Source organism: Rhipicephalus microplus, chromosome 4 (assembly GCF_043290135.1).
Source record: "Rhipicephalus microplus isolate Deutch F79 chromosome 4, USDA_Rmic, whole genome shotgun sequence".
Taxonomy (NCBI): Eukaryota; Metazoa; Arthropoda; class Arachnida; order Ixodida; family Ixodidae; genus Rhipicephalus; species Rhipicephalus microplus.
This window is the reverse complement of record NC_134703.1, coordinates 105,040,230-105,055,343: the sequence shown is the minus strand read 5'-3', so window position 1 is coordinate 105,055,343 and position 15,114 is coordinate 105,040,230. Positions and strand designations below refer to the sequence as shown.

General features: G+C 45.9%; 1 protein-coding gene across 9 annotated transcripts in view; it reads left to right on the top strand.

Annotated features, from left to right (window-relative positions):
* The first annotated feature begins 11,855 nt into the window (after positions 1–11,855).
* The window catches only part of GluClalpha (glycine receptor alpha 1), a 212,081-nt gene continuing 208,822 nt past the window's right edge, over positions 11,856–15,114 (top strand). For 5 of the 9 annotated variants that reach the window (XM_075893434.1, XM_075893432.1, XM_075893429.1 and 2 more), the window contains exon 1: positions 11,963–12,025. The gene's annotated coding sequence lies outside the window, so the exon portion shown is untranslated. Of the gene's footprint in view, positions 12,026–15,114 lie in introns of all 9 variants that reach the window. The other 4 variants (XM_075893427.1, XM_075893425.1, XM_075893426.1 and 1 more) reach the window with 1 other exon arrangement.

The window sequence follows — 15,114 nt, the reverse complement described above, 5'->3', positions numbered from 1 at the left end:
GTAGCCTCGCTGTTATTATGAAGGGGACTAACGGGAGCACACGAGATACGCGTGCGAAGATAGCATTCGCCACCCAGACAGTCTCCAGGTTTCTGCTCCGTAGCTAAGTACCGGCAAGATACAGCTGTTATATACCTTCCTCTTGAGGGATAGTGGCAATCTACCTGTCATAATTTGAGAGTGCTTGCCGAATGTGCTCCACCCCATTCTTATTCTTCTAGTTACTTCAGAAACCTTCAGAAACGGAGCAGAAACCTGGAGACTAACAAAGAGGGTTCAGCTTAAATTGAGGACGACGCAGCGAGCAATGGAAAGAAAAATGGTAGGTGTAACCTTAAGAGACAAGAAGAGAGCAGAGTGGATTAGGGAACAAACGGGGGTTAAGGATATCATAGCTGAAATCAAGAAGAAGAAATGGACATGGGCAGGGCATGTAGCGCGTAGACAGGATAACCGCTGGTCATTAAGGGTAACTGACTGGATTCCCAGAGAAGGGAAGCGGGTTAGGGGGAGACAGAAGGTTAGGTGGGCAGATGAGATTAAGAAGTTTGCGGGTATAAATTGGAAGCAGCAAGCACAGGACCGGGTTAACTGGCGGAACATGGGAGAGGCCTTTGTCCTGCAGTGGACGTAGTCAGGCTGATGATGATGATGATGATGACCCAGACAGTCACGACCAAGGAGGTTTGGTCACGACAGAGAAATAGTTGAGTCAGCTTCTACTGTAGTTATTACGAATTAGACTGGAATTTGGTCATTAACTGATGAGACCGTGTTGGGCCTTTGGTCAGACACGAACAGTGCAACGGTGGTCGTAAGGGTGGTTATAGCCTCTTTGAAAGCAAGTGGACTATGACCTTTTCTCTCAAGGCTCCCTGAGCGCTGCCATGGTCCTCTCTGGGCTGTTGCTAGCGCACGTGACCCTCCCCCTCCCCCCTCAAAAAATGCACTGCTGAGCGAGGCTTTGACATCGGCTTTTGTGCTCTCGTGCAACAGCCGAGAAAGTAGGAAACCCTCCTTTTCATAAAAAAAAAGGTGGATATGCGCCGCTATAACATTTTTTTTTAGCTGAAAAGAATTGTATATATTCTCCTCCCTATCTCACCATTGTCATTCATTGCTCTTTTACCTCCCCTTTCTCTTCCTCCGGTGTAGTGTAGCAGGCTAGAGCATACTACCACTCAGGCCAACCTCTCTGAATTTTTGTAAATAAACCTGTCTATCTTTCTCTCTCTCGGACTGCAATTCAAGATTTTAGCGCAATTCGTCACGTCAAAGAGGACACAGTGTCAGGAAAGACACGTTGGCAGTCAGCCATGGAAACATATAAGAAGTCCGTGGTCACCAAGTTACAGTCAGGTACACGTTCATATTGGAAACTCAGGCTCTTTATTGTTGCCGCGTTAACGCAACCAGCGCTGACTGTTGGCGATACAATGGCCTCATTCATTCAGTTTCGTGTTCAGAAATACAGTTTTTTTGTCTCCCGTGTATCACGTCGTTACTCCCTCGTGATTCATAATAGAAGACTCTTCCGGCACTTCCATATTAAGAGCAACACCGTGAAGCAGCAGCTGCCGCGACGAAAAGCCATATCGTAATGGAGGTGACGTGTAAGCTTGGAAGTGAAACAGGCTCCATCAACGGAAATTGAGAGCGCCATTGAAACTAAAGACATCAAATAACTGTAGAGCAGCCAATAACGCAATAAATACGTGAACTGTAAACTTTAGAGAAAAGGGAAAAAATAAAAGGAAAGATCAGCACCGAAAGAGGCGCAGCCCACTCCGCTGGTCTTTGTGAGAAATGACCTTTCAGGGCTCCTCGGAGATTTCGCTCTTTTTTCGTGCTTCGTCGCCAGACTGCGCGGTGGAAAACGTTCGTTCTGTAACTGTGATCTGTCAACGCTTTTATGCTACTTTATCTCTCCAGTCTGACGTATAGAGCTGTGCGCCAGGGAGATGGTTTTTAGGATGCGGAGAGTGTTCTACTTCGCTTCCCGGTCGTGTTGCGACGCTTGATCATGCAGTGCCTAAGCGACGCGAGCAACACTGTGGTTCACAACATTCTTCTGTAAATGTCATATAGGATCGGCTCTTTGTTGCACATGCTGCGCCCGTATTTGGTAAATTTATAAGGCGTAGTGGCACGTCTCGAGCAGCCAAGAATTTGTATCACACGCTCTTTGCAGTCTCGTATTCGGGGAAGCACCTGTTCTACAAAACAAAACCAAAACGTTGGAACTTGGCAGCTTTCTAGTGTCGCATGTTCAGAAAAAAAAGAGAGATGGTCTACAGCTGTAATTACATGGCATCCTATCCCCAAGTTTGTAGGTTTAGAAAAAATATAAATGGTTCAGATAAAAGGGTGCAGTATACTGTTGGAAGTTAGTGGTGCGCAGCTCTAGGCGGCAGCGTATTGACACTTTTGTTTGCCGGCTTCTATTTGGGCAACAAGAAAAATGTGTGTTTAGATCAAATGTTCGACGATTCAGAGCACAATGTACTCTCAGATGAAAGAGCAACAAGCTGCCCCGATTTCAAGAAACGATTCCAACAGAGATTTTATTATCAATATGGGCGAACACGTCATCAGTGTGTTGTCCGAATGCCAGAAGGAAGAGCCTACCTTGTGCATCAAGGCAAGAGCTATCAATAAAACAACCTAATGGGGATGCTATTTTTAATTTAGCAATGAATTCTGGACAAATCACAAGATTGGCGATGAGCACATTTGTCTTTATAACAACAGTTTGCGTCATGCTAGCTGCACTGATGGCATCGTGGTAGTCCACTGTTTCAGCGCCATGCGCGGTCTTGGCTTATTTTCAGTAACGAATAATTATTGCAACGATTTACAATGATCGACTCTAAAGGACTGTAAAGAAACGCCAGGCCTGCGCGGAACGCGAAGCACAGTCTAGAAGAGCGGCCTTCTTGAGCCTTTTCTAAACACTCTTTGGGTAACTGACGTACAAGCACACTGATGGGTACCCACTTCGCCATAAATAATTATGATTTTCATTTAGTGGGCCAGCATTCACTATGCTATCCTTCGTCATTCCAGTGAAGCGTGGCATGGGCGACACTTTTGCTAGAAATTTTGTGCATTTTTTTATGCAGTGGCTGACGACGATGAAGAATTATGCCGGAAGTGAATATGAGCCACCATTGATAGATAATAGAACAAGTTTTTTAATGGGTTGGATCGTTTGACGACCCACTCGTTACGCAATTGACATTGTGTGACGCTTGGTTGTTAGTTTGGTGTTCTAAACGCTTTATTACTCCTATTAACGGGATTGCTTTGCCGACATCAAACCTGCCTAAAGCCAGTTCAGAAACGTTCTCCAAACACCTGTGTAGCTCAGTGGCAATACTTCTTTTAATATGTCTGTCCATTCGTGGAATCGCAAAAGGTTCTACAAGATGTGCCAGAATGGCTTCATCTAGTATAAAACCTTCTACAGGTGAAGGAATTTCGAGAAGCCTGTGAACGTTGACGCTTTTTACCTCTTCTTTTTTGTTCGTGTTCGTCCTTTGATGTATATTTGTTTGTGAATGCTGTACGTACACAAACAATACAGAAAAAAAAGGGCGTAGCTCTGTGGTCGAATACTGGGCTGGCACATAGCAAACTTGGTTTTGAATCCCATTGTGCTCTTAACGTTTTTTTTTATTTACTCAGTTTTGTTTTTGTCTTATTTCTTGCGCTACTGGTTACGGACACCGGCGGTGGCAGCGGTGGCGGCGGCGAACAACTACGTCACCGCGAGTGACCCGAGAGTTGCTCTCATAACATCTTTCGCTGTAAAATTACCTCGACCGATTTCTAACCTTTAGACCTCCGTTAACAGCTATATTGGACTTTTTTAAATAATGCAGGTAAAAAAGTCGTAATGAGAGATTCGATCCTCAACCACGAGTATATTGTTGCAGCACAAGAGACAGGCACGCATCGTGCCGGTGGTACCGATGCGTACTCGACTAAGTCATACATGACAGGAAGTTGGGGCATAGTTGGAGCGTTTTTATTGGTTTCAAAAGTCGTATTACTATACGGTTTGGGCTACGTTGTTAGTTTTAGTATCGCGGAGAACAGTAAACGCAAAGATTTAAATTTAGCATTGCGTGCTGAAAACTGCGCTTGCATGGAATATAAAAGCAGGACGAGCTCTTACGTACGTCCTCTAATTTCATATAGTTTTCGACTCTAACGGAAGAGATTCCATACGTAGGGCAATATGACGGTGCCTGATGAAACATGAACTGTCCACATCGAACATTTCAAGTCTCCGGCCTGCCTCATTAAACTCAGTCATTTGCACATAATCCTGATATTTAATTCAGATAGCCACATACTTTCAATCAAATAGCTCCGTTGTTTTTAGATTTACTTTCGTTTAGTGTGGCAGAAGACTTAACATGGTTTGTTCAGAAAGTTAGTAATAATAATTGTATCCAAGATTTATTTTCCTGAAATCACTGCATGATTATGAGAAACGCTGTAATTGAGGGATTCGGAAATTTAGACCATCTAGTGTCCTGTATCGTGCGCTGGCATCGCAGAGTACACGGGCTTCTGTCATTTCACCTCCGTATAAATGCAGCCACCATGGCCAAGATTTAACCCGCTACCTTTGGGTCAGCAGCCAAGCACCATAGTCACTGTTCCACTGAAGCAGACTTGTTCAGAAGGTTCGCTCATGTTTTAAGTAGCCGCGCCGAGATGGCGTCGTTTTCCTCCCTCAACAACGCCCGGTCATGAAGACTTCCTGTCCTGGACATTCGCAACCTAACGCGGCATGGGGGCGCATCAGTGATTACGTTGTATCAGCTCGACTTGAAGGCTCACTTGTGAATTCTACAGTGAATTGAGACCTCATATGTATAGATGACGCTGCATGTGCTTTTTAGCGTTAGCGGAAATTTCTTCCGCTATGCTAAATGGTGACCAGTTGGCCCGCACTGGGATTCTGTTCAAGTCTTAGCGCTGACGCACTCGCCAGTGCTAAAGTAAGCGTCTTCCACTACACTAAATCTTCTTACAGCCCGAAAACGGGCTATAATGTGGGCGAGTTGCTTTATCTGCATGGTTTCATGAGGATGATGATAGTGGCTAATGTAAGTCTTGCAGGCTAAAGTAACTGCGTGCCAATCCTGAAGTAATTGTTTACTGAGAGTCCTTCATGTGAAACTTTTTTAAAACCACCACACTCAAATTTAGGCTGCTGCCTAAGATTTACATAAACAATGAAGCGGAATACGCTTTTTTGCGTTATGTATTTGCCTAGTTGATCTCTGACCCACCAGACGGCACCACCTGTTCAGGTGGCTTAAGTTTGTGACTATAGTATAATCAAGTAAACTGCTGCCGCTAAGCAATTTGTAGAGTAACAACACTCTAGTGTTGTAAGGGGAATAAATATGCTAGCGCGATGAGTGGGGCTACGAAACCGCGACTTTATACGAGAATACACAAATTTGGGTACGGCAGCGCTTAACGTTGCAGCGATAGGATAGGTAGAACTAAATCAAGCCAAGTACGAACGACCTTTCGCGCGAAGCTCAGTTTCCTGTATACAGATAAATCGCTATATACAATACGGAAAATGCTTTAGCATGGTGAAATTCGCGCATGCGCACTATATCCCGCACATACTACCGTACTTCCCATGCGGTGAAGAAGCGCTCTAAAGGTTTTTTGTGTATCGGTTGGGTTCGAATCCCGGCTGTGGCGGCTGCATTTCCGATGGAGGCGGAAATGTTGTAGGCCCGTGTGCTCAGATTTGGGTGCACGTTAAAGAACCGCAGGTGGTCGAAATTTCCGGAGCCCTTCACTACGGCGTCTCTCATAACCATATGGTGGTTTTGGGACGTTAAACCCCACATATCAATCAATCATTTTGTGTATCGGTTCGCTTTTGCGTGTGCTGACCCACCGCGGTGGTGATGGTGCTAGACGGCTGACTTGAAGGTCGCGGCAACAAATCCCGACCGTGGTGGCCACATTTCGATGGAGGCGTAATGTTACCTTAACCCAAATTTAGGTGTACGTTAAAAATTCCACCGTGGTTAAAATTTTCAGAGCCCTCCCCAACGGCGTTCCTCATGAGTCATAAAGATATCGTTATTTTCGGACGCAAAACCTATACAATTCTTATTATTAGCACGTGTTGTGAGTTATTGAAACTCTTTTGCGCACCCTCTGCCACGCGTACAAAACTCGGACGCGTCATCATTATCATTATCATCATCAGCAGCAGCAGCAGCATCCTGATGCTCAGCTTGTTCAAGACAATACCTTGTTACCAAACATCCTGGCGTCTAAGATAAAATGACAAAGGCTCACGACATATACATTCCTTGAGCAACCAAAAACTCAAAAAAGCATGCGGAATTAACGTTTGCGTGTCTTTACCGTCCTAATTAGTTTCTGTGACGTAAGGTTCCCTAACAGGCCTTGTATGTAACAAACGACAGCTTCTGGGTGTCGTAATCATCGATAAACCACCTCAGCAGCTGAAGTACAACCGATGGCACTGAGCTCAACGGCACGATGATGCAGCAGTAAGGTAACCTGGGTGGGTTTCTTCGCATGCTAAATGAAAAACTTATATATGCATTCACAGTATATGAAAACCTGAGTGACTAAGTTTTACTCACTTATTCGTTCGTAGGTGGCATTGTATTCAAGCCTTCATCGACAAAGCCTGTCGTCACACAGTACACAACCACGACTGTAACGCGTGGAGTCCGATATAATCATAGTTGGCCATTCAATATTTTTGTCGTCAATTCAATATAGATGCGAAGTACGTTATGGCAGAGTTCAATCTGGGTGTGTGCTGTGTGACCACCCTTACCGAGCATGCGTAACAGCTGGCCCAAGCACTGCCAAAACGTGCTCACGCGCTGGCGCATTCTGGCCCGTGTAAGGGGCTCGGTAAGACGCTGTGGCCTCTACTCCTTACTCTCTCTCAGCAATCATGCGACGGCGTCGGGGAGCAAGTTTCTGCAGACGCGCAATGAACCAACGTGCCCCCGCGTGGCGTGGCGTTGAAACCACATGGCATGCTTCAACAAGAGTTCGGTACGAGTAACAGCAACAGAAACTACATTGAATTCGTGGTGTGCTCCAATTGCAAAGACGCGTTAACATCGGGCACGGTGCCCGTGATGAACGCCACTGGCCCAGCACTGGGTGGTGCCTTCGAAGCGACTTCAAGTCTACCCATGCGCTGCTTCGCATGCTACTCATGGAGGTGGTGCGATTTTTCGAATATGCTTCCTACTCTCTGTATTCGATGCGATTTTACTTTCGCGGACGCCTACCTGTGCATACATAAAATATGGTGGCCAGATGCTGTTTAAACAGTGATCTCAAGTATCCCGTGAAGCTCCCAAGCAGAGCACTTTCACAGTTAGTACTTATGCATCTTGCATGTAGTTAAGCCGTCCCAGTCTGGTGTAGTCAACTCTGCCGCACCCCCAAATAGCCGGCCTGTATATGCCGCCTTGTTTATCTTCCGAACTCAATCAGTTTTCCCATTTTGCGCTGGGCAATCGTGGGCCGCTCTCACTCAGCTCGAAACCCCGTGGCCCGTAGAAGACTATGAGTAACTCCGCATCGTCATTGGGAGACACACTCGCGCAAGAGAAGAACCAGCAAAAGCGGTGCCGCTGGGCAAGGGGCTGCGGGCGCATTTGCATCGAAAGCGGCCTGCGCGGTAGCCCTCATGCGCACTCGCAGCCCCCGTGATATAAAACCTCAGACCGAAATGGACCGCGCTTCGGGGATTGCAGGACACTGTGGACGAGAGAGGAAGCAGGGGTCGGCGCTGATATGCATACGCGCCCCGCCCCCGCTTTCCGGGTCTTTTCCACACCATTCTCTGAGCTATACCACTTGGTTGGGCTGCAGCCGCGCTTCCTTTTTCACTGTACCTGGGACGGCTGCAGCCTTTAAAGCCCTCTATTTTGTAGCGCCGGAAAGAGGTCTTGCTGTCCCTCTCTCACCTCGAAGCCTTTCCTCACAGACTCGCTTCATCCGGTGCCTTCTAGTGGCGCAAATTCTCCTCGAGAACAAGCCCAGTCTCGCGCGAAGCACTTCAGCCGTCGGCTGTGTCTTTCTCTGTGCGTATGCTCGCGCTTGCGTGAGCGCCGTTCTGGTTGACGGAAAACACTGGAAGCCGCGGCGCGGGAGGCGGGATTAGCAACGCAAATGGCAAGAGGGGAGCGCACTGCTTTGCTTCCGCGCAGCGAACCCGCCAGCAATATAGTGTCGGCCTCCTTTTGTGAACCGGGGGGCAAATGTTTGCCGATTCCCTGCCCAGCCCGTGTATGTAAACGATCGCGCCCTTTGAGAGGGCGCGTCGATGCGACAAGCGCGCCCACGCTCAGGCAAAGTTCTCGAGCTTGCTCGTTCGCATGCTTGCTGCTGCTGCTGCTACTGATGACGACCCTAGCTTGTGAAGCCACTGCCGCGGCGACGGCCTGTGTAGTGCTTACGCGAGCACGCTATATTTACTCTGCCTTTGTTGTACGGTTAAGGTCCAGGTTGCCTCACCGGAGGAGTGAAAAGGAAAGAAACATTAATGAAGGAGACGAGAGATATGAAAAAGCGACTTCATAGCCCAACTCATCGCGTTTGTGGACTCTAAGGGGCCACTCGCTTGCAATGGTTGGAAGAGGCGAGTGGGTGCGGTCAGCCTAGAAGTACTTCCCTACCACGCACCGTACACCCAACCTCGCAAATCGTGCCCGATGTATGTTCGGCCTCGAGATACGCTCACGCCAAATTTCCCTCTCTCTTCGTTTTGTGCCATCAGGACGATCGCCCCCCCCCCCTCTCCCCATACACACACCCGTTTTTTTTATTTTTCACTCTAGCTCAGTGAGCCTTCTGCCACAGAGTTGATTGCGGCAAGATGAGGACGCCGGCGCAAACCCCGTGCTCACCGCGAGAGGTCACCTGCGCTGCGTTTGGAGATTAGGCATAATACGCTTTCAGCGCCGGATTACTGCGTCGCAGTTTCACGGCGGCCGTTTCCTCTCCTCCGTCAACTTTCTCTCTCCCACTCGCCCCCTTCTCAACTACATCTCTTTCAGTACTCCGACACAGTCCGCGTGCTTCTAGATTAGTCTCTGTCAATATATGTCAACTCGAGTGAGCTATATAGGCGACCGCTCATCATGGTAGGTTGGCTTTCGGCACCGCTTAAACGCACAATAAAAGTTTTCTTTCTTCTATGTTTGCCTACAACATCGCCGCAGCCTTCTTGTTTATCTTGGCCCCGCAGTGAGAGTCGATGAGGTTCTCATTCGCGATGCAATGGCGGAGCTATCGAAGCGTGAGATCCCCCCTTCTCCGCGACCATATCACTCACTTTCTTTGTGTTCAGGGTCACTGGCGCGAACGGGATTACTGCTTGCACACCTGAACTCCAGTGCGTTAGCTCCGCCTCACTGCATTGCATTGCTGCGCAGAGTTCGTCATTTCACCACCGCCAGAGTTTGTTTGTCTTGAAGGCCGCTCCGTGAAATGAAAGGAAAACTTCGGTCGACGATAGGTGGGTTGCTCGTTTTGTAGTCGTGCACCTTTCCACGTCACGTATATGTCCCACTCTTGCAGTTTCGCATAAGTGTGCGCGTTTCAGGTGTTCGTCGTCTCGCCACAGCGACTATCGATATTTTGAAGCTCTATGCCCTCTGGGACAAAGTAAAATGAGGACTTCCTTTACTGGATGTCGCTGTAACGAGGAGCCGCGCATAATAACACATTATCTTATTTTGGGGACAACGTAGTCTCCTGCTTTTGGCGAAAAAGGGCCCATCTCGTGAATTTTCAGAGCGGCAGAGTACAGCATGTTTGTGTCCAAAAATGAAATTCACGATGCGATGGAGATAAACAGCAAGCTTAGTCAATCGATTGTGAAATCGGGAATGAAAAAACGGGAGGCCAAACGTTCCATGCCCCTGCCTTCAGCTTGCCCTATGATAAGAATGGCAAATCACGTGCAAAACATGCGCTTTTGAAAGTGCGGGGCAACCAGTGATTACCATGGTGTGCACAGTGCACGCTAACGCGAATTGACTGGCATGAGCGTAAAAGTAGTCTACACTGTTGCATACAACTTATGTTTGCTAGCATGCACTTGGGAAACACTGGAATGTCAAAAACTAATGAGCTTGCGGACGCACGCGTTGTTTGGACATTTTATTTCTTTTCAGCTGCGCTCTTCGAGTGCCACGCTGGGAATGGCTCAATGTTGACGCAGTATCATTAAAGAGCTTGTTTATCAGAAATTTCGTCGTCGGTGTCGGCGCCGACGTAGTTGGTCGTGAGCGTAAAATCATCTTGTTCGTGTCCAAACAAGATATTATATTTTATTCTTATTATTTGGTGTTGTTCTGTATTTTTTTAAAGCGAAGTATTTTTTGCCTACTGTAAGCACTTTCAGTGATTATCTATCTATCCTATCTATCTATCTATCTATCTATCTATACCTATCTATACCGCGTTACCTAAAAGCCGAGTTCTCCTGTCTCTCATTCCCCCTTATAGCAGTCATTGGCATGTGCACAGAGCACTATCTGACAAGAAAGGGTTGCTACGTTATACTCGCTGGGTATAACCTCCTTGGTTTTAGAAAGGTTTAGCGAGCGTTGGGCCGCAGCGCCATGAATACAGTGAACTAGTATATACCATGAACTCGGGGTGGTTAAAGGTGGGAAGTAGACCCGAAGCGCAAGCCGTAAGATAGTGTGCGTGTGCCACCTCTCGTTTAGTTCTTGGAATGTCCGCTGGAGGGCGGTGCTTCTATATGGGGAATATATGATGAAAAGATGCGAGATGTTGGTACTTGGAGTGTTGAATGGACGGACACAGACACGGACGAACAGACACACAGGCAGATGCATGGATGGACGCATGAACGGGTGCAGGGGCGGATGCATGGAAGAACGCAGGGACGGACACACGAAAAGACGCACGCACGGACGGGCGGATGGACTCATAGACGGTCACACAGACGGACGCATGGACGGATGGATGCAAGAACGAATGGACGGACGAATGCTTCTCCCCACTTTCCAGCATTCACTGCGTGGATATGCTGCAATTTTTTTAGTTGTGAGCAAGGGGGTTACAGCTGATTATGTAAGTGCCCAGGATGCGTTCTTTGAAAACGTGCCAAAAGGGGCACTGACACTTCAGCGTGTCACTGTGTTCAGCGAGCGTTCCATTTTCTTAGTATCCTTGGCAGTCGGTACCAACAATACCAACAATGCTGGTACCAACAGTCGGTACCAACAATGCGGCCAAAGGAGCTTCGTCGCGCCCTCTGGTCCACTGTCGGGTGCCTTTACGGCCGAACTATGTTATTTACCGAAGAAAGTTATGTTACCGAAGAAAGACAGTGAAGCCTTAACGCTAACGAAGTCTCTATCTCTATCTCTTCCGACTGCCGACTGGCGCAACACTTAAGGGTCCGATGACAGTGAATAAAATGACTTCAAAACGTCAGACGCCCACCACTTGTCAAAGCATCTACTCGACTCTGAAAGTGCTAGTGTTTTGGGAAGGTTTAGCTCATTGTATAGGGACTGAATGAAATACATTAGTGCGTAGATATTCTTTTTTCTCTTATTTTCTACTTTTTTTGTCTTCATACCAATCGCAGTGCGTGGTAATCTTTGTGAGTGTTTACCTGGCTTCCTTTTCTACCTTGCACCTCTAGTTTTTCCTTCAGAAATTCTGCTTTATGAAACTTTGACTAGAAACCTGACAACTTTCAATTGATTGATTGATTGATTGATTGATTGATTGATTGATTTTGCGCAGGGCGAGGAGCCACAACGCCGGCTGCGGTACCACGGCACGGGCCAACGTGAGACCGCCCGAGCCCGGCGCCCTGACTTAGGCCGCTGAGCGAAACCCACGGCGGCGCGCTGGCCACTCCACGGGAACGAGATCGGCCCCCGGGAGACGACCACATCGTCGATCACAATGAACTACTTCTCTGGTACGTTCACATATGGTAGGGCATGCAAGCATACGATACTCGTTATGCGAATTACAGCGTACACATGCGCTATTGCGCCTCGTTGCGTCAGTAAAACCACCAGAGTGGAACAGCCTTTCCGGAGGTCGACTGCCCTATATACATGGATCAACAGTTTGTACTTGCCACCCAACGACCAATACGCTGTGTCAGCTCTCAGTTGACCTCTCTTCATCGTACAGTCAAGAGCCAACAAGAAAAAGAAATTGCAAAGCACAACTGACTTAGCGACTGATAACTTCAAAGATAGTTTTAATATTAAGCATGCAAGTCGAGTAATGCTGACATTATGCGTAGAGTGGAAACGATATAAAAAAATCACAACTGGCTTCACGACTGATAGCTCCAAACATTGTTTAAAAATGCAGCGTACAAGTCAAATAATGCGAGCACTATGCGTAGAGTGCAAAGAATAACAGAATAGCACATGTAGTTAATATATTCGCATTTCACTTGACCATACTTTGCACTTGAATATATGCGCTAAAGAATGTTTTCGCTTGTCTTGACACAGTGGCCTAATTGATGGAGAGTGATTCCTTTATCTGTCACTTCCTCTAATTCTTTTGAGCAAGCCTACTTCTTATCTACGCTCCGCTCTAATATTTTTTTCCCATTTACTTCCTGGCCAATCTATACAAAGCACATCAGAAGTTCCGCCTCCTGTCAACGTCCCCGCCTTCATCTATCTATCTATCTATCTATCTATCTATCTATCTATCTATCTATCTATCTATCTATCTATCTATCTATCTATCTATCTATCTATCTATCTATCTATCTATCTATCTATCTTTCTATCTTTCTATCTATCTGAAAATTCACTTGTAATATCCTATTAATCAAAAGTCTTATTCACAGCACCATGTGTAAATATATTCACCCATTTGGCATAGTTTTCGAAGAAATAAGTCAACTCTGAAATACTTCAGAGCTAGTCAGAACATATTTTGTGTATCGTTCGGTCTGGCGAAACATCTGCGTACTTTCAGTAGCTAATACGCCGAGGAAATATCTGAATCTTTTATTCAACTTAAGCTATGGCTATGTTATTGTTATTTGAAAATTCTCTTGTAATAGCTCTCGAATCAAGAGTCTTATTCACAACACCTTGTGTAAATATAATCGCCCATTTTTCATAGTTTTCGAAGAAATGCGTCAGCGATCAAACCCGTTAGAGCTAGTGAGAACACAGTTTGTGTACCGTTCCGTCTGGCAAAACGTCCGCAAAGTTTCAGTAGCTAATACGCTGATCAAATATCCGAATCGCCTCTTTTATTTAAGTTATGATTCATCTAAGCATTTCATTAACGGGAATTGTTGCGCATTCAATTGAACGAACACAGGAAGGGAAAAAACTGAATAAACGAAAATATGTTGCCCAGTTACCCCTCTTGTGTTCATCCAATCGAATGCGCAACGATTTTCATCACAGATGTTCATCAACTCACTCGGCTAGAAGTTCTTTAAAAAAATATCCAGGAATCGCCCACATTTTGGAATGAGTTTTCTGGTCTCCAAGTTTACTTCTCCACATTTTACCCATTACCACAGCACCGTAGTTAGATATGTGCATTTTCTCACTGTTAACTTGGCAGTAGAGTACAACAACTGCAAGTAACAAATTAATAGTAACGTTTCGTAAAAGTGCATACGCATTAATGGGCTTACCTAGCCATTTTGATCCGGACCATGCGCTGTGCGTTCTGCCACTTAATAATAAGCACGCATGAAAGGCTTTATGGGGAAATAAAATACAGATAGAAGATACAGTTAAAAAAACAAGGCGGCGTTGTTTGCGGCGAAATACCACCTTTATTAATGACTCGTGCTTTAAGAAAACACTGAGTGAACCATAGAATAAAACGAAAGCGTATTGAACAAAAATAATGTATTGTGCCTAAGCGTAATGAGGGCCGTAGCGCCAGCTGAGTACACACCGTCCGGCCTGGCACTTACGGATGGCGAAGCATAAATGCGTTCGCAGCTCCTGAAGCCGAGTTAGGGTGCAGTGTCGTGATCAATCTAGGTTCGGGCATATTGCACCGTGACTCCATAAAAGCCGTCGGCCAACGACAGTGTTTGCTCTTGTACACTCTTCTATTTCGCTACACGTCGTTTCCTTGTTGTTACGTATGTGTGTGTGTGCGTGTGTGTGTGTGCGTGCGCGTGCGTGTGTCGTTTCTCATTTGCAGCTTTTGCATTCATTCAGTTAGTTGCCTTGTTGTAGTAGCTGTTGTTTTGTCGTTGCACGAGACTAATCAATAACGGGAGGAGTGTGTTTTAGCATTACTCGTGATGCGGCATGCTCTATTGTTTCTCGCAATCACGTCCACTGTGGCAAGTTGCAACATGGTGAAATTCTTACGAAGTGTGACGTTGTGGTGAAGTGTTTTCATGTCACCGTGCACGCACAACTTTGCGTGCAAGAATAAAGTAATCTACTTATTTTTTCTTTATAATTAAGCGCTCCAAGGAACACTCGCTATGAGCAGTAACTTTTTGGTTCATTGATAGTTTCTTCCCTCTTGTTCAAAAAGTAACATTAAACAAAATTAAGGCGACTTACCACTATAGGGGGGTCAAACTGACGGAACTGCGGAACGGTGTGGCCTTTCTTGCTTTCCTTTCTGCTTTTCTTTCTATATTCGTTCTTTTTGATTCGTGCTGTTTTCTATCTATTTTTTCTCCTGACCTCTCGTTCGAACCTTTTCTTTTCTTTCTTTCTTTCTTTCTTTCTTTCTTTCTTTCTTTCTTTCTTTCTTTCTTTCTTTCGTTCTTTCTTTCTTTCTTTCTTCCTTCATTTATTTATTTATTTCTCTCTGTATCACTTTATTTATCTTTCTCTATATTTTTCTTTCCTTTCTCCCACGCTCTCACTGATTATCGCTTCCTCTTTCCATCTCTTTCTCTCTCTGCATCTTTCTCGCCCTTTTAACGCTTCCCTATATTTCTCTATTTCTTTCTGTTTATCACCTGCTCTCATTTTTTTTTTCATTTTTTGTGTCTGTTTCTATCTCTTTCTATACATCTACATCTCTGTTTCTCTG